At 37.5% G+C, this 23,845-nt stretch overlaps 1 pseudogene; it reads left to right on the top strand.

Moving 5' to 3' along the window:
• The first annotated feature begins 14,291 nt into the window (after positions 1-14,291).
• On the top strand, positions 14,292-18,994 carry LOC149828590 (ARF guanine-nucleotide exchange factor GNL2 pseudogene; annotated as a pseudogene).
• Positions 18,995-23,845: the final 4,851 nt, after the last annotated feature.

Below are 23,845 nucleotides of genomic sequence, written 5' to 3'. Positions count from 1 at the left end.
GGCGCTACTACTCTGGCTCTTCGACCCTTACGAGTAAAGTGTCCTTACAGGCGAACATGAGAATGAGTCATTCTGGCAGCGTTCCGACAATAGGGCATCCTCATGCCATTTAACCGGTTCAGGTAATTCTTTTGCCAACCATTTCAACAGTATTTCTCTTACTTTGATGGCAGAAGTGTGATGACCCTTTCTACTTTATAGAAAGTACTTCACAGAATTTCGGCAACGCCTCCTTTATATAACGGAGTAACATGCTACGTTCCTTCTGAGCTTTGTTGAGCTTCTTTAAAAATTTTGGTAGTACTTTCTCTTTTTGATTGAGAAAGCGTGTGTTTCTTTTAAGCTCAGTGAGCATCTTTTTAAAATTTTCGACAGCATTTGCCCTCTTTGACGAAGAAATTGCTACGCTTAACTCGGGGATGGATGCACACCGTTGTACTTACTTTGCATCTATCGAGGTTCGTTGGAACCTTAGGCCTTAGCCAAGCCATGCGCAAGTGACTTAGGTTTTTACGAAAAAATGGTTTTGCATAAGAGCAAAGTCTTTCCAATAGGGGCTTATTTCGTCAAGCAGAACCTTGATCGAGGAACGACATATGTTATTGCATTGGCGATTTGGAGTTGATCTCCATTTGAATGCTCATTTATGCACAATTATATGTAATATAAGCAGAAACTTATGCTTTATAGTGCGACGACATAAATGAAGACATATTTAATGCTCGACAGAAGAAACCAAACTAAATAACTTACAGAAAGCAAATACATATATATTTGCAGAAAGCAGAAGTCTTGGCATTGTTCGACATGACGATAATCTTAATTGCATAATTTAAATTGCAGAAAGTAGGAGCCTTGGCATCGTTCGATGCAACAAACAATCTAAAAAGCATAATGTAAATTGCAAAAAGCAGGAGCCTTGGCATCGTTTGATGCGACGGTAATCTCAAATACATATATATTGAAATACGCAAGAATTTTTATTATAAAATATCTAACGATAGTCGCAAGGCATGCGCGTGAACACCAAAGTGTCCTAGAGGACATAAACTAAGGACTAGGGTCAGATGCTACTTCAGAACATATATGATATATATCATAACACAGAACTAGCAAATACTTGAGAGAGAGTGATTAGCAAATCAAACTTACCTTCTGATCGATGAAGAACAACTCTGATGTGCTCTGTCTGCTTCGAACTAGGTTTGAACCTTATTTCAAGAGGTCAAACTAGGTCAGATGAGTTCGACCTAGTTGAAAAAGAGGAAGAGCAGGTAAAGCTGCTAAACCCAAGTGGTTTGGACAAAACTGAGTTCGATCCAAGTCAACTTGGTCAGGTAAGTTCAGACTTAGCCCAAGTAGGCTAAGTCTAAGTCAGGTAAATCAAACCTGAGTTTAGGATAAAAAGGGACTTTGACTTTGACTATACACAGTTGGGCTCAAGCCAAGTCATAATGGTTCAGACCAGGTCAAGTAGGTTTAGACTAGGTCAGGTAGGTTTAGACCAGTTCAAGCAGGCTCAGACCAAGTGGGCTAGGTAGGAGAGGTTTTAGAGAGAGAAGAAGAAGAGGAGAGAGAGAGGGGCAATTTTATGAAAGGAGTGAGAGAGGGGGCTATTTATAGCCCAAGGCAACCCCTTTTCTAGAAAATTTTAGAAGGGTCTTTTACTTTTTTGCCCTTGGCTTTAAAAATTTTTCAAGAGGTTCCTTTGGTGTAGGGCCCACATAGATTATTCTATAAAATATTTTGTGGGGCCTACCAACATTTTTGTGGGTCTTATAAAAAAATTGGGTTTTCGATAAATTTTTTTCGAAAAAATCTGAGGACACCATTCTCTTCGTATCGACGAAACTAAGAAAGTTGGCTCATAAAAATCTTCTAATTTTACTCAGGAAGGAAGTTATGGCTCCCTGACTGTTTGAGCATATATTTGCGAGGATATGTATATCCTAAGTATAACTGGTTCGTTCAAATTGATTTGATTCGCATTTTGGTTTCAGATGCTATTTTGACATGAAAATGCCTCGTGAATTTATTCAGAACTTTTGCTAAAAAATTATGGGTCATACAATATATATATATATATATATATATATATATTCTTCTTTTTTCGTATACATGAACAATAAGGGAATCAAGCATGCATAAATATTCATTCCAAGTGCAACATGACAGAATTATTCAACCATGCCAAAAATTTATTTTTATCCGCACGTAAGGCACAAAAGCAAGAATTCTCTTTTTTTTTTATAGCTATGACTGGTCATATAGTCTTTTTGTATTTTGAGTTAGCAGCTGGCCTATTCTGCGAATGGGGTCAACACGTAAAGTGTAGACAATTTTGGTAACTTTGTATCGAGCTAAAATTTTAAATTTTTTGACCATTGGTTGTTGAGTTACGGCTTAGACTAGAAAATTGGTTGTGGACCTGGGTTTTGTCCTACTTGGGACAAATGAGTTAGAGAAAGTCCAAATGAGGCTTAAATTTACTATTTCTATTGGTGGACAAAACATAAAAGTTGTAGATATACTTGTTTGCTATCCAATGAAGCAAAATCAGACTTTTTTGAGTCCAAATGACCCAGAAACAAACTAAATAGTGGGCTGGACTGATACAGACCTAGACAATCACCAGAGTGGCTATCCTTTCTATTTTGGGAAGTTTTTAACAGAGACAATGTCCGAATTTAAAAAATAATAAAACATAAAAAATTTAGATAAAATTGTTAGTCATCCAACATAATAAAAATCAGAATTTTTTGAGTTCGAAAGACCCGGATATAGACTGAATGGTGGGCTAGACTGACACAACCCTAGACAGCACCTGAGTAGCTATCCTCTTTGTTACGACATGTTTTTGACATAGATAATGGCCAAATCTAAAAAGAGTAAAACAAAAAAAAATTAGATAAAATTGTTAGTCATCCAATGCAATAAAAATCAGAATTTTCTGAGTTCGGATGACCATGATACATACTGAATAGTGGGATGGTCTAACATAGCCGTGGAAAGTCACCGGAGTGGTTGTCCTCTCTATTTTGGCATGTTTTTGATAAAGATAACTGCTGAATTTGGAAAAGAGTAAAACATACGAATTTTAGATAAAATTATTAGTCATCTAATGCAATAAAAATCAGAATTATTTGTGTTCGGATGACTCAGATACAGACTGAATGGTGTACTGGACTGACACAGCTCTGGAGAGTCACCTGAGTGGTTGTCCTCTCTATTCTGGCATATTTTTGATAGAGATAACGACCAAATTTGGAAAAAAGTAAAACAAAAGAATTTTAGATAAAATTGTTAGTCATCCAACACAATAAAAATCATAATTTTTTGAGTTCGGATAACCCAGATACTGACTGAATGGTGGGATGGATTGATTCAGCCCTGGACAGTCACCTGAGTGGTTGTCCTCAATGTTTTGGCATGTTTTTGACAAGAGTAAAACAAAAGGATTATCAAGGTGTCCAAAATCTTTTCAATGAGTTAAACCACAAATGTTTTTTACTTCAGATGACAAAGTTAAAACCAAAATACTGACAGTGGGTCTTTTTAGATAAAATTCCGAGTTACACCAACATAATCATAAAACATTACAAACAAAAATTTATATTAATCCAATTTTTAGTTTTAGTGTTTATAGTTCGAACTATATAGAAACACTTCTAAAAGTATTTTCTACAATATGAGGATCCCTTCCTTCTTATCCCAACTTCAGTTAGTCCAAATCAAACAAGTATTGCAAAACTATGCCAAAAACCAAAAATTGCATATACATAGATATGCATGTTACATATTTTTTTTCCATATTATCTAGCATAACATTTCATCAAGACAAAATTTTAACTAGTCCACAAAGCTAGAGAAAATCACAAATTTTGTAGCCATTAAATTTTTTTTACAAAGCCTAACTCAAAATTGGCCTAACACTGTCCACTACTACATAGAATGGGTCGACACCTAACTTGATTCGCAAAGTCTCACAAGTACAATCCTTAGGCGTTGCTAGACACACCTTCTAGTGTGACTCTCTGGTGGCTCTCCTCCTTAAAATTGTCTAGAACAAAAACACAAAAAAAATGACAAGGAAAATTTAAAAAATCATCTCCTAAGAATGAGAAAATACAAGAGAAAATGGACACAGAAAGGCCGACCTACCTGGGTCAACTAGGCCTTCACCCTTAGACTGGGTGGCTCTGAAAATCTCTACCAACCAGACTCCCTATCTGGATGACCTCCTCAACTACACCCACTATGATTGGAAAGGTGAGTGGTACCGCCTAAAGATCCAAAAATTTCAACACCAAAAATATGTTGATGCTGGGGGAAGAGAGAGTGAGGGAGAGAGAGAGATGAGAGAAAGAGAGATGACATGAAGAGAGTGAGGGAGGGCTGGATGTCCCCCTGCTTTCCTCCTTCTCTCTAAGGCAACCCCCCCCCCCCCTTTCCTCTCAGTCGTTACCTCTCTTTTTCCTTTTTTTTAATATTTTATTTTATTTTTTTGAATCTAATAAATGGATTGACCAAAATGGGTGGCACAACCCCTACTCTCAAATGGGAGTAGCAGCTTTCTGCTACCAATGTATGCAGACCAAGCTCTACATACATTAGCCCCAGAAAAGGTAGAATTGCTAATTTTTCTTTTTTTATTTTATCTCTTTTTTTCTAATTTTTGATTGGCTATAGGGGTGGCAAAGGGGGTTCATAGCACTCAAGTGGGTTCATGATGAGCTCACTACATAAGCTAGGGGCTGACAATGCATGCAAACCCAGCGCTGCGTGCATTGGCCCAAGAAGAGGTGGTTTTGAATGCCTCTTCTTACTTTTAAAACCAATTTTTCTACTTTTCAAAACACCTCAATCTATAAAATAATTTCAAAAAACCTAACTTGGTCAAAGCCTAGTCAAAGTGCATGAGACCAATACGGGTCTCATGCAGTTGACCTGGCTGGTCAACCAAGGTTGGGATGACTATGTCCCTCAGGGTAAAAAAACACCCCTAAAAGGCTCTGAAATTACTCGAATTACCCTTGAAACTTGCCGAGGGTGTTTTGAAGTCAATTCAAGTTTGATTTTGATGAAATAAAAGTCAAAAATTCATCAAAATTTCATTATGAATCCATTTCGTGGCCTCAAAACTAAGGTTTGTTGGCCCTAATTATCTGAATTTATTTTTGAAAAAAAAAATCAAAAATTAAGGTTTTTACAATCTCTTGCATCCTTCTTATATCTTGAGACTTAATTCTTTTAAAAAATTGAAACACTGATTTATTTTCAACTTTTAAATATCATAACTATACATGCCTTATTGAAAGAAAGAAAAAAAAAAAGACATTTTGATTGGCTGGACAGACCCACTTCAGGTCCAAACCAGGTCTGGTTTATGTCTTAGACTTGATTAGGTCTGAACCAACAGAGTAGTTCAGACCTAGTTCAAGTAGGTCGGCCTAGACCAACCCTAAATCGAGCTTATCGGTTTGGGCAGTTTGCATTGGGCTGGTTCAAACCGGCTGGACCGAGTGGCTCAGTCCAGCCAGGGTCTGAACCTAGGCCTGACTGACTAGTCTAACCCAGATCCAATCACAATGAAAGCAAAAAAAAGAGATAGAGAAAACAAAAAAAAAAGAAGAAAAAAGAAAAAAAATAGGAAGAAAAAGAAGATTCAAAATATTTCAAAATAAGTTTTGTTACAGCAAATAGGATGAATTCCTATAGCTGCAAATACCTGCTAGTTTGTCTAAGTATTAAATATGCTAGCCTAAGCAAACAACTTAGCAAAAATGCTCTTATGCGTATACTTGAGAAAATTACGCATATATTTAAATTTCCACACGTGAAACATTGGAATATCATCATGATTGAATGTATAGTAAGGTAGGCTACTAAATGCTCATGCACGTGAATGTTTAAAAATGATAACTCATATGTCTTATGACAATTACTATGTTTTGCATATGTTTATGATCAATGCAATATAACATTGCATATGGAATCAACATGTTTGCCTATGCATATGTTTATGATCTATGCAATATGACATTGCACATCGAATCAACATGTTTACCTAAGTAAAAATATGATAAATGCAAAATGACTTTGCACATGGAATAATCATACTTGTCTATGCTTATGCTTGCGATAATTGCAATATGACATTGCACATGAAAAAATCATGTTTACCTATGCTTAATGCTTGTGATAAATGCAATTTGACATCATACATGGAATCATTATACTTGGCCTATGCTTATGCTTGACACGAATGCAATATATCGAAAATGCATAGGGAATGTCTATGCTAATGTCGAGTGCCTTATGACAACAATTGTTTATGTTTATGCTAAATTCAAATTGCTTATGAAATTCTAAGGCTATGCGAAAAATATAACAAGAAAAAGGTGCATATGACATAAAGGCTATACTTGATTCAAAGAATTTGCATAAGCTCACATAAATAGCATATGATGCATAGAAGCATGCAATAATGATGTTCTTGTTTATGAAGCCTGCACATAAATGATGTACATAATATGTTGTAGAGATACATCTATTTGCATTTGAATGTCATGCTTTATTATGTTATGACATGACACATGAGGCATGTATGAACATCATTGGACTTGTGTGTGGATATTGTTTGAAAAATGAATTACCTATTGAAATGCATTGTTGGATAATGCCCTCTTGTAAGCTTGGGTGAGTTGTGACCCCACATTGTGAGATAAAGTCTCACTTTGCATGCAAACATCCACACAATAAAGATCTTTGTTGTCGCCTTTATCGGCAAAGTGCTCATATGAGCTAAAGGCACCAGAGCACGTTAATTGGGTTAGGCAAAACCATGTCATGACATGTATACTACTACCTTGAGGAGAGTATGAAGGCTATTGAGCCTATTTGTTTTGTGAAGCAAGGGCATGAAATACTAACTACCCTAATAAAGATGAAACTGCCTATGTAACTCATTCACACCATGGTCAACCTTATAGAAGGTGGAATGATACAACCCCGAGTGATGATGTCACATATAGGTTTGAGCTACATATCATACTAACTTAAATTAAGGAGAAAAGGCATCCTTGGACCTCGAGTCACTCGAAGTTAGGGAGTTCAAGGTTGTCCAAAAGTGGTATACCTCACCAACTGCAGTAATAGGGGATTGTAATTTGGTTTGCCCTTCTGCCAAAAATCTCTTGGTTATATGCCACAGGCTTGGGTTTGTTTATCCGGTCAGTAGGTACTATGACAAATATACAATTTGTATAATGAACACCATAGTATACTCTAGTTGGCATGATGACAATTACCTCTGCTTACCGAAGGTGTAAGCCTATCAAAATTAAAGTTACACTATTAACTAACTAGCATAGTTATTGTTTCTTCATGTTATCTATGTTGTTTATTTACTTGAGATTTCATGCTATGATGTTTGGATTTACATGATGAATTATTTGCAATTATATGACTGTCATGAAGCATGTTATGATATTCATGATAGATGTTTAATTAATTATCATGATGCATATTATGTGGATTTGCTTATCGGCTCGCAAGAGTTTTGACCCCATTTCATGGGGCACTGGTGATAGATGATGAAACAGTGCAAGAGTGTAGTGTGCGGTGATGCCATGAACCATTGTTTCCTAATAGTCTTGGCGATCCTTGGACAAACTTTTGGGTATCTCATTTTAAATGAGATGTTTTGATGTTATTTAGAAACTTGTAATTTTAATATTCCAAACTATGTGAGAAAGATGGAATGAAAATCATTTCTTTCAATTTATGAGTTAATGATGGATCTAATTCTAAAAGGAATCATGTCCAACCTCAAGCAATTATTTTATTTCTATAACCCGCCAGGATTGTCTGACTTTTTAAAACCCAATTATATCCGTTGTACTATTTAAAAAAAAAAGGTTAAAATTCTATATTTTCAAAGTTGAAAATTTTGGGCCTTACACTTGGAGATCACACCATGAAACATCAATCACCCCTCTTAGAGGTCATTATGTAATTTCAAAATTCGGCAAGCAGCACATTCTATTTCAGAGATCTTGATATGATCATTAGGTTGGAGGACGTGGCATGAATCACCAAACTGAAATGCCATGGGGAGCCAATCAATAGACAATAGTGGAAATTTTTTTAGTACTTATATGATATTTATTTTCAAGTAAATGATGATGCATTCGAAGCTGGTAAGATTAAGTTTTTGTGGCTTAGGAGCTACTATGACCCCAGTAAGGCAAGGAGGATGAAGGCAAACCTACCGTGTGTTAGAAAGAAGGGTAGTAGTAGGGTGAACAAAACAGTGAGAGCATTTTTGATATACTTCTTTGGCTCGTACTTATTCATCGACACTGGTGGAAAGTTAGTTCATGCATCGTATGTTGAAGTATTGAAAGACCTAGATTGCGTCGATCAATATACATGAGGAGTAGTTGCACTTGCATACTTGTACACAAGTTTGAGTACCACAAAGAGCGGAAGAAGAAACCTTGCTGAGATGTTGGTGTTGTTGGAGATATTTATTCCTTCATTGTACCTAAACTTTTGATTTATAGTTATTCATATAGTTACATATTGTGTTTTGATACATATTGTGTATTAATCCTTGTTAATCATTGTTATGCAGATTTAGATATTGGTGCACATATCCATTAAAAAGCCTCAGATGTGTGACGTTGCCCATGAATTTTCATGTGCCACAAAGTGGAGTCAGTCATATAATGAAGAAGGTCATGATCAAAGATCGGTGTGTCCTCACATGTCATGTGGTGATTGCATTGCATTGCTTCATAGGTTGACTAGGGCAAACATAATTATTATTGTTGATATTTTGTATATTTTTTTAATAAATGCATGTTTGTAAGCTTAACCATAAAGGAAATGCAAGTAAACTGGTGCTCCTATGAAGGCGCATTGGAGGAGGAGGAGAATGTGGATATGATTGTAGGGATGAAGGACATTACTAGAAAGGACATTTGGATGCACAACATGAACGAAGTTGAGCGCCAAATAGCTAGCTGAGTCATTTGGCCATTTGGGTTTGTTCAATAACCAACCAGTTGTCCTCGTGTAGGTAGAAACTTTCTATCACATGCCATGAAGGATCTGACGAAGGATTACCCCATGATATTTCTATTTGAACTTCAAGACTGACATGAGAGTGGAGAAGACATCGGATTGTCATCCATGGAACGTGCCACCAATGATGATTTTGTAGCCGTCCAGCAGGTTGTATGTTCTTTAACGGTAAAGAGGGCCTTTCAAGGGAGAAAAAGTTAGAGAAAATCATAGAAAGACCGTGAGTGGATCAAAGGGAGAGTTGACTCTTGCATTTGAAGAAATCTGCATGATGAATAATATGGTATGTACTCAAAAAGATATGATACATACTCAAGCTAGCCTTCTTTAGAATGCAAATAAGATCATCGAAGAACTACGATCACGACAATCACATCATCATCAACCATAAAAATTCAATTTATTATTATTTTTATATATATTTGAAGATCAACATTGTAACTTATTGATTACTCATTGATTTGTATATGACATTTGAATATTTCTATGAATAAATTTTTATATAAAGTCATTTGTGTTGTCATTCATTTCTATATAATGACAATGATTTAAATGTAAAATTGAAACCACTGTTGAATGTTTAAATGATTTGAATGTAAAACTGAAACTACTGTTGAATGATTAAATAATTAAATATTTAAACTCAAATCAATGTTAAATGTTTAAATGATTTGAATGTTCAAACTAAACGCATTGTTGAATGATTTGTATATAACATCATTGTTTATATGTTTATATATTTTTAAATCGTTTGATTGTTTAAATTATTTGAATGTCTATTGTTATTTGGGTTGTTATATGTGAAAATCTACTTAAAAAATTAAAACCACTAAAATCATAAATATCATATAAATTCGCTTAAACATATGTCCACTTAAACTGAAACCATTAAAATTGTGTATATCAGATATTTTCACATATTAATTCATAAATTCACAAAGAAATTTTTACGAAAATCCTATTGATTTGAACAAATCCATCAGTTTCACAACAATCCTATTGTTTTGCATAACCACTAAAACAACTAAAATCTCAAATAACTAATTCATTTGCAAAACAGAAGGATTTTCGCGAAACAATAGAATTTTTCACAAATATGTTTATGCACAATTGTGAATTATATGTGAAAAGTATGATTTATGTGAAACAATAGGATTTTAGTGGTTTGAGTTTAAGTAGAGTTTCACAAATATTTTTATGCGAAATGTTAAAATATATGCAAAAGAGTAAGATATTTATGATTTTGGCGGTTTCAGTCTCACCAAAAAATCACAAATAAATTTATGCAAGTTCGTGAGGTCTGAGTTTTCTTATAAAAAAACTTGCGATTTTGAATTTAAGTGGGTGTTAGACATATCCAATGAGCAGTTCAATTTTATTGCAAAAATGCTTAAATTCACAATTGCGAATGATAAAAGGGTCTTAACAATGTCAAATATTTGTGATTTTGAACATCAAAAGAAATATAAAAAATTATAAGGTTTTTGGAGAATTTGGTCAAATTATCCTATCATTTTTTCCTTATAATTAGATATGGTTTTGACTTACTAGATGCAACCAAACGGAATAGAATTCAGTAGGATATGTAATAAAATCTGGTTCATCGACATCCCTAGCACGGGGCTCTCCATCCCTTAACTTGATTGAGGCAAGCGGACACTGCACACTTTCACTGTCCGCTGCACCTGATCAGTGTGCAATTACATTCCACGTGACCTCAGTAAATGTACCCTGTGGAGCGGAGAAAACTGTACAATAGTTTTTCACCAAAGCAGGTTATATATTCCCCCCCGAACAGGGCAGTTAGCTACATCTCATGTTCGGGGGTCCCAAAGAGCACCACGTATGTAAGCATGTGCGTCTCGTATCCCCATGTTTGTCAGCATTAATTAGCATTGGAGTTTGATGCGATTGCAAAGACTTAAGTACCCTCTCCTCCATTGGTGCCAAAAAAAATGATGATTCTTGAAAAGGAGTGGTTGTAAAGACTTAAGTGCCCCAAAGATGATTATTTAAGACCCAATCTCTACATTGCAGGATTATCTGAGAAAGAAATCTCCCCTGGAGGAGGTCATGAACTTCAACCCTCTCACTCTCTCTCTCTCCCTTCTCTTTCTGCTTCTATGCACATCCAACAGAAGAACTTACATTGCTCCATCAAGCACCGACTAACCTGCACATTGACTGTTGTGGAGCCTGATTCAGAGTTTTTACCCTTACAGAAGGAGGGTTTGGGGGCTCCGCCTAGCGTGGGTAGCATCATTCAACTAAATGAGTTGTAGATCCTAATTCAGAGTTTTTACCCTTACAGGAGGAGGGTTTGGAGGCTCCTCCCAGTGTGGGTAGCATCATTCAACTTGATTCGTTGTGGAGCCTGATTCAGAGTTTTTGCCCTTACAGAAGAGGGGTCTGGGGGCTCCTCCCAACGTGGGTAGTATCATTCAACTTGAAGAGTTGTGGAGTCTGATTCAGAGTTTTTACCCTTACAGAAAGGGGGGTCTGAGGGCTCCTCCTAGCGTGGGTAGCATCATTCAACTTGATGAGTTGTGGAGTCTGATTCAGAGTTTTTGCCCTTATAGGAGGAGGGTTTGGGGGCTCCTCCCAGCGTGGATAACATCGTTCAACTAGATTCATTGTGGAGCTTGATTTAGAGTTTTTGCCCTTATAGGAGGGTTTGGGGGCTCCTTCCAGCGTGGGTAGCATCGTTCAACTTGATTCGTTGTGGAGCCTGATTTAGAGTTTTTGCCCTTACAAGAGAGGGGTCCGGGGGCTCCCCCCGGCACGGGTCCCGGGTGTCGTGGTCAAAAAATGCACAGGGTATCGTGGTGAGAAAGACATATTTTTGTTCCAAGCAAGGTTAGAAGAAATCAATGGAAAATCCAACAAGGAGCATGCCAGAATCAAGATGTGGATGTCAAGCGAGAATGGTGTTGTGCAACTCAAATAACACAAAATAATAGGGGTCTGGTTTTTAGTTAAAATGAGGAATGAAATGACAATATAAATCACTGAAAATTCACAGAAATAAACTAGACTCAATAACGAAGACACCACTTTTTACGGATTTGGAATATGACCTCCGGTTAGAGAGATATGGCCCTGACAAGTTGGTCCTAATTCGGGTAGCGATTTACAACGATTTGCTTACTGAATAACACTACAAATTGCTATAGCGATTTGCGGAAGACACTACAAAACGCTATAGCGATTTTTGGAAGAATCTACAAATCGCTATAGTGATTTGCGGAAGACACTACAAATCGCTATAGCGATTTGCGATTTATAGTGTCTTCCGCAAATCGCTATAGTGATTTGTAGTGTATTTCGCAAATCACTATAGCGTTTCGTTGAAGACCCGAAAATACTACAAATTGATGTAGGAAAGCCCGATAATACTACAAATCGTTGTTGGAAGGCCCAAAAAAAATTTGGTCTGGAGGGCGCTACCCCCCGAGCCCCCCCCCCGCCAGGGGCGGCCACCCCTGGACCCCCGCCCGCTGACCGCGCACTGGGATCCGCGCCGGGGGGGAGCCCCCGGACCCCCCTCCTGTAAGGGCAAAAATTCTAAATCAGGCACATAAGTAGAGAGAGAAGGGAGAGAGAGTGAGAGGGTTGGTGTTCGTGGCCTTCTCCAGGGGGAACTCTTTACCTCCCTTGATTTCTTCTCTAGAGAGAGAGAGAGTTTTACAGTGTTTTACGAAGAAGGAAGAAGAAAAAGATGGCGATGGAGCAATGTAGGATCGTCTGTTGGATGTGCACAGAAGTAGAGAGAGAAGGGAGAGAGAATGAGAGGGTTGATGTTCATGGCCTTTTCCAGGAAGAACTCTTTGCCTCCCTTGATTTCTTCTCTAGAGAGAGAGGATTTTACAGTGTTTTACGGGGAAAGAAGAAGAAGACTTTGAAGAGTCAACATCATCATCGACTTTCTGGATGAAGGACATGTTTGTCCTTTTTTTTAACAGAGAAAGAAGAAGAAGACTTTGAAAAGTCAACATCATCCTCGACTTTCTGGATGGAGGACATGTTTGTCCTTTTTTTGAACAGAGAAAGAAGAAGAAGACTTTGAAGAGTCAACATCATCCTCGACTTCTGGATGGAGGACATGTTTGTCCTTTTTTTTGAACTGTTTGTTTTTTTTTTTGAATGAAGAGCATTTTTGTCATTTTCTCAAATCATCACTTTATGAGAAGAATAGCAAGAAAGGGTACTTAAGTCTTTGCAACAACACCAGAGTCCGATGCAAAGTTATGTCAACATACACGGGAATACGAGCCCCATGTGCTTATATATGTGGTGCTCATTCAAAGCCCCGAACACAGACATGGGATTCAGTGAATCATCGGGGGCGAACATACACCACCCTCTCGTTTTTCACCCATGCCAAATGGGGGCCAGATTTTCCCTCATCTAATAAAAGGATTAGTTAAAGAATTAGTATTTTGTTGAAAAGTTTTATCTAGATAACTTAGTATAATTAGTGTTACGCATATATTCATGTAGAATATAATAAATAAATGTGTGAAAGGTTATTTAAACTGGCCCAAGTTTTGGGCCGGACCCAACACGTCGATCTATGAAAAGCGAATAAGTTGGGGTCCAATCAGTTTGGTTCGGATCTATCCGACCCAGTCACACTAATAAACCTTTTTTTGTTTTCAAAGAATTTCTGCGACGTGTTCCACACGAATTATAGCAAGTTGTAATTACAACATTTGCATCGTTAAGGCCTAAAAATCCCTCACAAATAACAGGTCAAGATCCGTTGTCCTTGATGGGTTGGTGACAGAATTTCGCCGCATTCTTCTCTTTTCTAACACCATGCACCACACGTTATTCTGCAAAACAGGATTACCCCCAACACCAGCATTTCCCATTCGCCTCTTGATGCTCTGCTGATTATTACTGTCAAAGATGACAATGATGATACGCCGATCTGGTGAGGATGGAAATAGTGCATCACTAAGACCATGTTGGTACCTTCAAATGAGCAATTAATCACATTGCTTTCAAAGATGGTCATTATGATAATGATAATGATTATGATGATGGTGGTGGTGGTGGTGAGGATGAAAATGGTGCATGTCTGTGACTATCATGATACCTCCAAATGAAGAATAACATTGATGGAGGTAGGTGGTGCCGAAAAACAAGTAGAAGAAGAGTGCCTCATGGATCACAAACACCAAAAATGGAAAAAAGATATGGACCTTGGCATCTCGTGCATGATGAACACAGAAGTTGGTGCACTCTTGGCAGTCATGAGGATGAACCCTGTGGAAATGCATACTGTTCAGGTCACTCCTGGTGCAGAGGAAGCCGTTGACACCTTCCACATCAACTCTCTCAAGTCACTGCGCACCTTCATCTTCAACCTCCAACAGGATTGGCATTCAATTGATCCTTCCATCTACCTATCACCCTTCCTTGATGTGGTCCAATTTGACGAAATGTCATCGGCCACCGGAATCGCGTTGTCGGGCGTACTAAAGATTCTCAAGCTAAACATCTTCGATTCTGGCACGCCGCATGCTCGCGAAGCCATTCATTCTATTGTAGACGCTATCACCAATTGCCGGCTTGATCGAGCCAACTTGGCAGCAGACGATGCCGTTTTGATGAGGATTCTTCAGCTCCTAACTGCATGCTTGAAGTGCAAAGCTTCTGTAATGTTGAGTGACAATGCTGTTTGCACCATTGTGAACACCTGCTTTCAAGTAGTTCAGCAGTCTGCAAACAGGGGACATCTGCTCCACCGTACCGCCCGGCACACCATGCATGAATTGGTGCAGGTGATCTATGCTCACTTGCCGGAGATCGATTTCAGCAATGTTGAAATTTTTTTGGATAACGATAATATCTCATCGTTGAATTATGGGGTTGCTTGTATGGTAGACATCTTTCATTTCTTATGCTCTTTGCTGAATGCATCTGTTGAAGTCTCGGACTTTGATTCGACGTTGAGTGGACAAGATGAAGATGTTCAATTATTTGCCTTAATTCTGATAAATTCTGCGATTGAGTTAGCTGGTGAAGCAATCAGCAAACACCCGAAACTACTAAGAATTATTCAAGATGATCTCTTTCACCATCTCATTCACTATGGTTCGCAAGCTAGTCCTTTAGTCTTATCGATGATTTGCAGTACAGTTCTCAATCTGTACCATAATCTGCGCAGATTTTTGAAGCTTCAGCTGGAGGCCTTCTTTTGGTTTGTCTGTTTGAAGGTTGCAGGTGGGACATTGCACTCAATTCAACAAGAGGAGGTGTCCATCGAAGGACTCATCAGTTTTTGTAGGCAGACCAAGTTTGGCATAGAGATGTACGCTAATTTCGACTGTGACCCGATTTGCCAAAACATATTTGAAGAAATTGGGAAGTTGTTCTGTAAGAAAGCATATCCAGGCAATGGTCCTTTGTCTTCAATACAGGCACAATCTTTTGAAGGAATGGTAGTGATAATTCAAAACATTGCAAATGGTATGGATGATTCTGACAACTCAAATTTGAATTTGTCAGCATCCAGTGATGATCCTTCTCTTCATTCTGATTCAATCGAAATTACAGAGTATAGGCCATTTTGGACTGAGAGATGTGAGAATTATGATAATCCAGAGGCATTGACTGAGTTTTTGAGAGTGAGGAAGCATATGAAAAAAAGATTGATGGTTTGTGCAAACCATTTTAACAGGGATGAGAAGAAGGGCTTGGAGTATTTGAAACATTCATATCTTGTCCGTGATCCCCCTGATCCCCGGAGCTTAGCTTACTTCTTGAGGTTTACACCAGGTTTGGATAAAATATTGATTGGAGATTATCTTGGTGATCCAGATGAATTTAACATTCAAGTTCTCAAGGAATTCTCATCGACTTTCGACTTTTCAAATATGATCCTTGATACTGCACTTAGGAATTTTCTTGAGACGTTCAGATTGCCAGGAGAATCACAGAAGATTCAGAGAATTCTTGAGGCTTTCGCCGAAAGGTTCTATGAACGATCAGATGAAATGTTTGCAGACAAGGATGCTGTCTTTGTGTTGAGTTATTCCCTGATAATGCTGAATACTGATCAACATAACGTACAGGTCAAGAAGAAGATGACAGAGGAGGAATTCATAAAAAATACTAGGAATATAAATGGGGGAAATGATCTTCCCAGAGAGTATCTATCTGAGTTGTTTCAGTCTATTGCAACTAATGAGATCACATTATTTGATCAATCCGCGGATTTTGTAGAGATGACACCAAGCAGATGGATCAGTGTTATCAATCTGTCAAACAAAACTGATCCCTACATCTTCTGCAGTGGTCGGCCTCAGTTACACCATGACATGTTCTCCACCATTGCTGGCCCTTCAATTGCTGCGCTTGCAGCTGTCTTTGAACATACAGATGATGACCATATTCTCCGTCAGTGCATGGAGGGCCTCCTTGCAGTGGCAAGAATAGCAAGGTAGACCATTTTAAACATATTCAAAACTAACAAGAGTGTCATTTGAAGTCCATGTGATTTAAGTACAATATAGATCAAAGTGTATCTTATGATACAGTACAATATGTATCGTAACAATCAGGTGTGTACTGTATCTGTTGAGTATATTGGAGGCAGACTCCTGCGTTTTACAGCACAGTAAGATACAGTGCATATGATATACCTCGTCTCTAGTGAAATACGCTTGCCATTCATAATATATTATCTTGATTATTAGATGTTTGATATTTTATATAGTTCATAATTATTTGATATGCGATTGGTTTTAGCTTCTAGCCAATATCATTGTTTCTTTTATTATCATCTTTTAGAATTTCCTAATTTTTTATTATTTTTATTTGTTATTGATACGGAATGATATGCATCTTATTTTGGGTCCCACTGTTACAACTAATACACTTGTTACAACCTTGATATAATGATATAACTGAGTAGGCACTATATTTAAGTGAAATATAATAATCTTTTTATGTAATAAAAGAAATTCCAACCTTTTTTTTTTTATAATGTGTCACTCTTTGCCAATTTTTAAAGTAAAGTGCAGTATAACATGTATCTGATGTCAACAGGTACAAATTTGAGGATGTTCTAGATGAGCTTCTAGCAATGTTGTGCAAGTTCACCACTTTGCTCAATCCATTTGCTTCTCTAGAAGAAACCCTCTTCAGTTTTACAGAAGATGTAAAACCAAAAATAGCTACTCTAACAGTCTTCACCATCGCCAACAAATTTGGCAACTGCATCAGAAGTGGTTGGAGAAACATAATCGACTGTTTGCTAAGATTGAAGAAGCTCAAACTCTTGCCTCCCAGCCTTGTAGGAGCTGACCCTGAAACTCCAGCCTCTCTAATGGATCTTGATCTCCTACCACAATCTAGGTCTGAATCTGGTGTAATCCTCCCATCATACATGAACAACGACAACCAGTTCTTGAGCCTAATGGGAAAATTCACGCAGTTTTTATCGACCGAGGGCACTGAAGAACGCATGTCGATTGGCGGAAATGCCACAGATAGAAATCTGCAGTTCATTAAGCAATGCTGCATTGAGGGCATATTTTCAAAAGCGAAGTACTTGCATGAGGATTCCTTACAATACCTTGGTAGAGCACTTCTGATGGCAGCTGCCGGAAGGACACAGAAATTCACTAGTCCTTCAGATGAAGAAGAAACAGCAGCATTTTGCTGGGATCTACTTCTCATGATCACACTGTCTAATATTGATCGGTTCATGTCTTTCTGGCCTGGTTTTCATGAATACCTTGGCATGATCAGTCAGTTACCTATCTTTCCTTCATGCCCTTTCATCGAGAAATCTTTGTTTGGAGTACTAACCATCAGCAAGAAACTTCTTCCTAAATCAGATAATGTCTCAGAAGAGCTTGTTTTTAAGTCTCTGCAACTAATCTGGAAACTCGATAACCGAGTTGCAGATTCTTGCTGTGAGGCAATAACACAAATGGCTGCCAGTATTCTAACAGAAAATGCTAAGAACATCCAGACACAGTATGGATGGCAGTCCATACTGGCCGTTGTATCAGTAAGTGCCCGACACCCAGAAGCATTCTCTAATGGATCCGAAGCACTTATCGCCTTGATGTCTGCTGATGGAGCCTATCTCACAAGGATCAATTACAGCATATGCATTGAGTCTGCATTCAGCTTTGCAGCTTCAAAGCTTAGCCCCATAGAGAAGAGTAAGCAACTGCTTGATCTAATGGCAGATTCCGTGAACTTGTTAGTTACCTGGCTCAATTCTGGACTCTCAGATCTTGGCAGTACTAGCAACAGCACCAGTAATTCATCATGTGAGATCACGGACTCGTCGCGGAGCAGTACTTCATGGATTGCGACGATGTTAATGAAGTTGGTCGAAAGCCTTCAGAAGATTTGCCTGGTGAGAAGAGAAGAGATCAGAAATCATGCAGTATTGACGTTGCGGCGGTGTTTCGTAAAGGCTGAAGAACTGGGATTCACTCCGTCAATGTGCATGCATTGCTTCAATCATGTCATATTCGCCGTGGCCGATGATCTGTTGGAGAAATCCATCGAGTACTCGAGAAGGGAGAATGCGGAAAAAGAGATGCAGAGCATGGAGGGGACTCTGGGTTTGGCTATAGAATTTCTAACAGAGACTTTCATTCAATTTCTGCAACTAATCTCATCTGCTTCTGGGTTTAGATCTTTCTGGATGAGTGTTCTGTGGAGGGTGGGTACTTGCATGAAGGCAGAGTTCGGTGATAGTAACAGATTGAAGATGTTGATCCCAGAGTTGCTGAGGAAGATGATAGTGTCCATGAAAGAAGGGAACATTTTAGTGAACAAAGAAGAAGATAATGAATTGTGGGATGACACCATTACTCAAATTCTGTGGATAGCACCAGCTGTTAAGGATGAGCTCTTCCCTGAAAGCTAGTATTTTGCATTTTCCTTTTTATGAATCCAAAATCATGTACATAAATTTTTTAACATGCACTCTTTACTTATAATTGATGTATGGTGCATCGCTTTTTTCATTGTTATCAAAACTAACAGATTCTACCAATGTATCCTCTTCATCTCTTTGATTTATCTCCTATGCTGGTGCTGGCTTTTCAAGCACAAGTCGTGGAAGACATTGTTGAATATTTTGAATGGCCTTATATAGCTTTTGATGAAATCCATCGATATTTAGATATGGCCTTGATTATGTTCATGAATCATTGTTTTGGTATTGAATGAAACTATATCTTATGCACATCTTATCTTGGTATTTACCAATTTTGGTTGCTGAATGAGTTCATCTAAAACTTATAATTTTTGTTGATTTGGACATGGGAAAAAACATCAAGCTGAGAGATATAGATATACTACAATTTATTGTCTCACAAATGAGGTTAGGGGTATAACCCTGAGTGAGTTAGGGTGATGGAGCATATCTTATTTCTTTTCTACAGTAGGGTCTCTGGAAGATGAGCCTCCATGAGATTGACCTATTCACAGTGCCAGAATGGAGGAATCACCCAAGGAAACGGTAGAAAACCATGAAGCATGTGACACATGCTTATAGTAAAGTAAACCCAACATTGTCTCTTTATACCAATTAGGCATCATGGTATGCGGTGGGGGGTGGGGGGTGGGGGGTAGCTTTATCAATAGACAATAGTTGATAACCACACTCATTAGTAGCCTTCAAGATAAGATTGGCTACACAATTTTTGTTCTTAGACAATCATGTATTGGTATTGTATGCTTATGTACTGAGTGAGCAAAGTTTTATGATGCTCATAACGATGACTAGCATGGGTGCATTACATAAAGGCCATACCTATATTATATCTTTTAATATGTTTTTAATTAATATATTATTAAATATGTATATATTGAGTCCAACTCATGTTTGCCAAGCAAGTTTTTCTTTTATAAATCATGCTTTTCCTCCTCTTATTTGAATGTTGTTGATTTTTTTTTTTGATTCACAACTTTCTATACTCTTATTTTAATTAAGAATATTATTTAATTAGGAAGGCCTTATTAAAAAAAAGTGTGGTTGGAGGTTTGTATCAACTAGGAGTCATTTTCTTAATAAGAGGGTGGAGTTCCCATACTCTATAAATAGAGTGTCTTACCCTAAGGAGGAGCAATTGAAATCCTTCTGAGTAGTTTTGTGCCATGTAGCCAAAAGGCAAGCTCTATGTCTTTCCCATTTGGTGTGCTTCTACACTTAGGGTGGGCATAAAAACTTGAGCATGATTTCCTTTTGATGGCAGTTCACGTTAAAGTAAGTTGATCTAGCTTTATGCCTTTTTTTGAAAAATTTATAAATACTTGCCTATTTTTTGACCTATTTAGACCTGCCTAATGTTTTGAATATTACAAATGGATGCCTAAATTAAGAAAATAATTCACAAGCATCTGCTTGGGCTAAGCCTAACATTTTAACTATGGTGCCACCCTTGTTACCTCAACTTAAAACACTGTTTTAACCTTATGACATTAAAGGATGATCATACCCTTCCTAACCCCTTTCACTTTTCATGTTTTTTATCTAACTGGTGTAAATAATCTAAAATCCAAATTTAATCCAGATTTCAAATCCACTTTGAAATTCCAGATTTTAAATCCAAATCTAGTTTAAATTCCATATTTCAAATCCAAATCCACTTTGGATTCCAGATTTCAAATACAACTCCATCTCTTTTAATTTGATTTCCAAGTCCAAATTCAATTCCATTTTCGATTTCCATTCGGATTTTCCAACTCCAGTTCTATTTTTAAATCAAAATCTGGATTTCAATTCCAATCCTATTTTCAAAATTCACTTGCTTCAAAGATTTCAAATTCCTCTTTCAAAATTCAAATTCAATTTCCGATTTTAAATTCAAATCTCAATTTTAAGATTCATTTTCAAATTCAAGTTATATTTCTAAATTCATTTCTCAATTCTATTTTCAAAGTCTAAATTCATCTTCAAATTTCTGATTTGTTTTCAAATTCAAGTTTCATTCTTATTTTCAAATTCTATTCCAGTCTTTTATGTTTTATTGAATCTTCCTTCTTCAACTCAATTTTCAAATTCATTTCTAGTCTCTGATTTTAGAAGTGAGTCCTACTTCAAAATTTCAAGTTATCTTCTCTAGTTCAGTGTAAATTCCTAAGTTTCTATCTAGATTTCAAGGTTTTCAAATCAGGTTCAAACCTTTTGAAGCATTTCTTAAAATCCTTTTCAAAACTTATCTCAGAATCATTTGAAAAAATCAAAATCTTCTGAATTAGTCTTTCCAAAAAGAGCATACATCTTTGCATTCACACAAGCATGAATCTCTGTGCATTTAGACTTAGAATAAATACCTAGATAATATTTTAGCAAAGCAAAAGGCATAAATTTGATCATTGGTTCGATTACCCCTGGTAAAGGCGTCAGGAACGGTCGAACCTCGTACCGACGAGCGAATCCCGTCTCTCCATTTTTCCCGCAAATTTTCAAAACGAAGGTGAGTGATTTTTAAAATATTTCTTTGGTCAAATAAGACCTTGCAAAAAAGTTCCTCTCTCTTCTTTCATTTCTTTTCTCTTTTTTTTTTTATCTTTTATTCTTCTTTAAAAGGGAATAGAGGCTAGAAAGGCAAAGAGAAGGAAGAAAGGAACTAAGAGGAAAAAATTTTGCATGATCACAATACTGAATGGGGTCGGGTACATATCTCCATAGTGCTGAGGCACGGGCTGCCTAAAATGGCATGCAATATCTGACCAAGTAATCGTAAGACCGGCCGACCCCTTCAAGAATTATGTTCACTGTGTAATGACAGTGATGGTACAACCTTGAGTGACAAGTATTGACTTTGGACCTGATAGAGTCCACGATGGCCTTAGTCACTCATGGGTTTTGGGGTCGTGGTTATCCTTAATATCTAAGGATTGAAGCCAACTACTGCAAGTAGAGGATGCATCCAAATATGGGCCTAGTAGGGTTCTCCCGGTTGAAATACACCGCCCTACTATGGATATGGTCAACAGGCCTCTGGGGTATCTAAAATACATGGAATAATCAACCCCCAGAATGTTGAGTTAATGCCCGAACAATGTTTCGCCTGCGTACCAAGGGTGGAAGAGGTTAAATATCGAAACAATGCATTAACTCTAGGTTCAGTGATGCTTGAATGTATGAGTGGATGGACGTTGTTGAGTCAGTCCTGCATAACCTTTATGAAGGCGTCATGATTGGTATACGACTGGACCAACTGGGCAAAGACCCGTGTTATATCCGCACGACTAAGCGAAGCTCGAGGAGCTGTCCTTGAATTCGTGAGATACAGATGTGCCAAGTATAAAGACTTGAGCTAGACATCCCTTTGAGACCAGGAGGAGGTCAAGGCTAAGTCATCGAGACTTGAGTGAGAGATCCAAATCACAACCTTGAAGAAGCTTGCGCTAAGTCATGAAGACTTGATCGGATGTTCAACTCATAGCTCTGAGGAGGCTATTGTGATATACGCTAAGTCATGGAGACTTGAGTGTCGTTATTGCGAACTGCGACCTTGAGTGGTCAATGTATTTACTTTAGTTAAATGGATATGTGATTGCTTGCTTACCAGACCATCAGTGGTTCTGACCGCATTTTATGCGGATTTCAGGTGTTGGACCTACGTTGCGATATGTGAAGCAAGGCGGCATTGAGTTTCAAGGTTTCTCTAGACAGAGTTGTATTGCTTTCATTTATTGAACCTATACTGCTTTTCCAAGCAATGATGTTGTAATAAACATATGGTTTTCGATAAAATGAAACACTTTGGTGGTCAATGAGTTGCTTGGCCACATACCTGTAATGTGCCCAGAGTTTTCTAAAACTGATGACTCATTATCGTCTGATTCTGCTGTTAAAAGTTTTTCTAAGTTTCGCTGCAAAGAAAGAAAAAAAAATTCATGAAAATTTTAACTTAGCTTTGTTTTGGAAATCTGAGGTGTTACAGATTTTGTGCATCAATTGTTAGTTAATTTACTTAGATTAGGTTATACTAATCCAGAGTAGGTCCATAACTGTTAGCTATTGCAATCATTAGGATCGCACATAAATTTTTCTTGAAACTCATTTTTTAAGTAATAGTTGAACTTGTTAGATTGCATTCAAAATCGAGTAAGTGTATGTTAGGTTAATTTCTATATAGGTTGCCATCTTAAGTTAGGCTAACTTGAATAGATTTAGGGCTACATACTTTATTGTAAGTTGTATATTAGTATAGCATAGTTAGTATCAAACGTCATTTTTGGTAAGGTTGACTTGGATTAGAATTTTGGAAAACCGTGTGATGCTATCGACTGGCCCGCAAGCCTCAAAATCACATTAAATATCTCATAAACCATATTATCTCACGTAAACACACATTTTTATTTCATTGAAAATTCTTTAAAATTCATGGGTTTTACAGTATGAGGAAGGCAACCGGATAGAGCATGCCATCTACTACATCAGCAAGACTTTCATCGACTATGAGAAAAGATACTCTCAGATGGAAAAGACATGTGTAGCCTTAGTGTGGATGTGTCAGAAGCTAAGACATTATCTGCTGGCCTCAGAAATCAAAATGCTGTCAAGGCTTAATCCCCTCAAGTACATCCTTGAGCAGCCTTTCCTTACTTGAAGGATTGCAAAATGGCAAATTCTCCTAATGCAGTATGACTTGGAATATGTTTCTCAGAAGTCAGTCAAGGGTCAGTCCATCGCAGATCAGTTGGCAGATTTCCCGTTGACAGAAGAGATCAAGGCGGAAGACAATTTTCCCGATGATCG

This window comes from Nuphar pumila, chromosome 9, assembly GCF_984573655.1.
Source record: "Nuphar pumila chromosome 9, dmNupPumi1.hap1.1, whole genome shotgun sequence".
NCBI classification, from domain to species: domain Eukaryota; kingdom Viridiplantae; phylum Streptophyta; class Magnoliopsida; order Nymphaeales; family Nymphaeaceae; genus Nuphar; species Nuphar pumila.
Note: the sequence above shows the minus strand (reverse complement) of the source record. Positions and strands in the feature narration are given on the sequence as shown.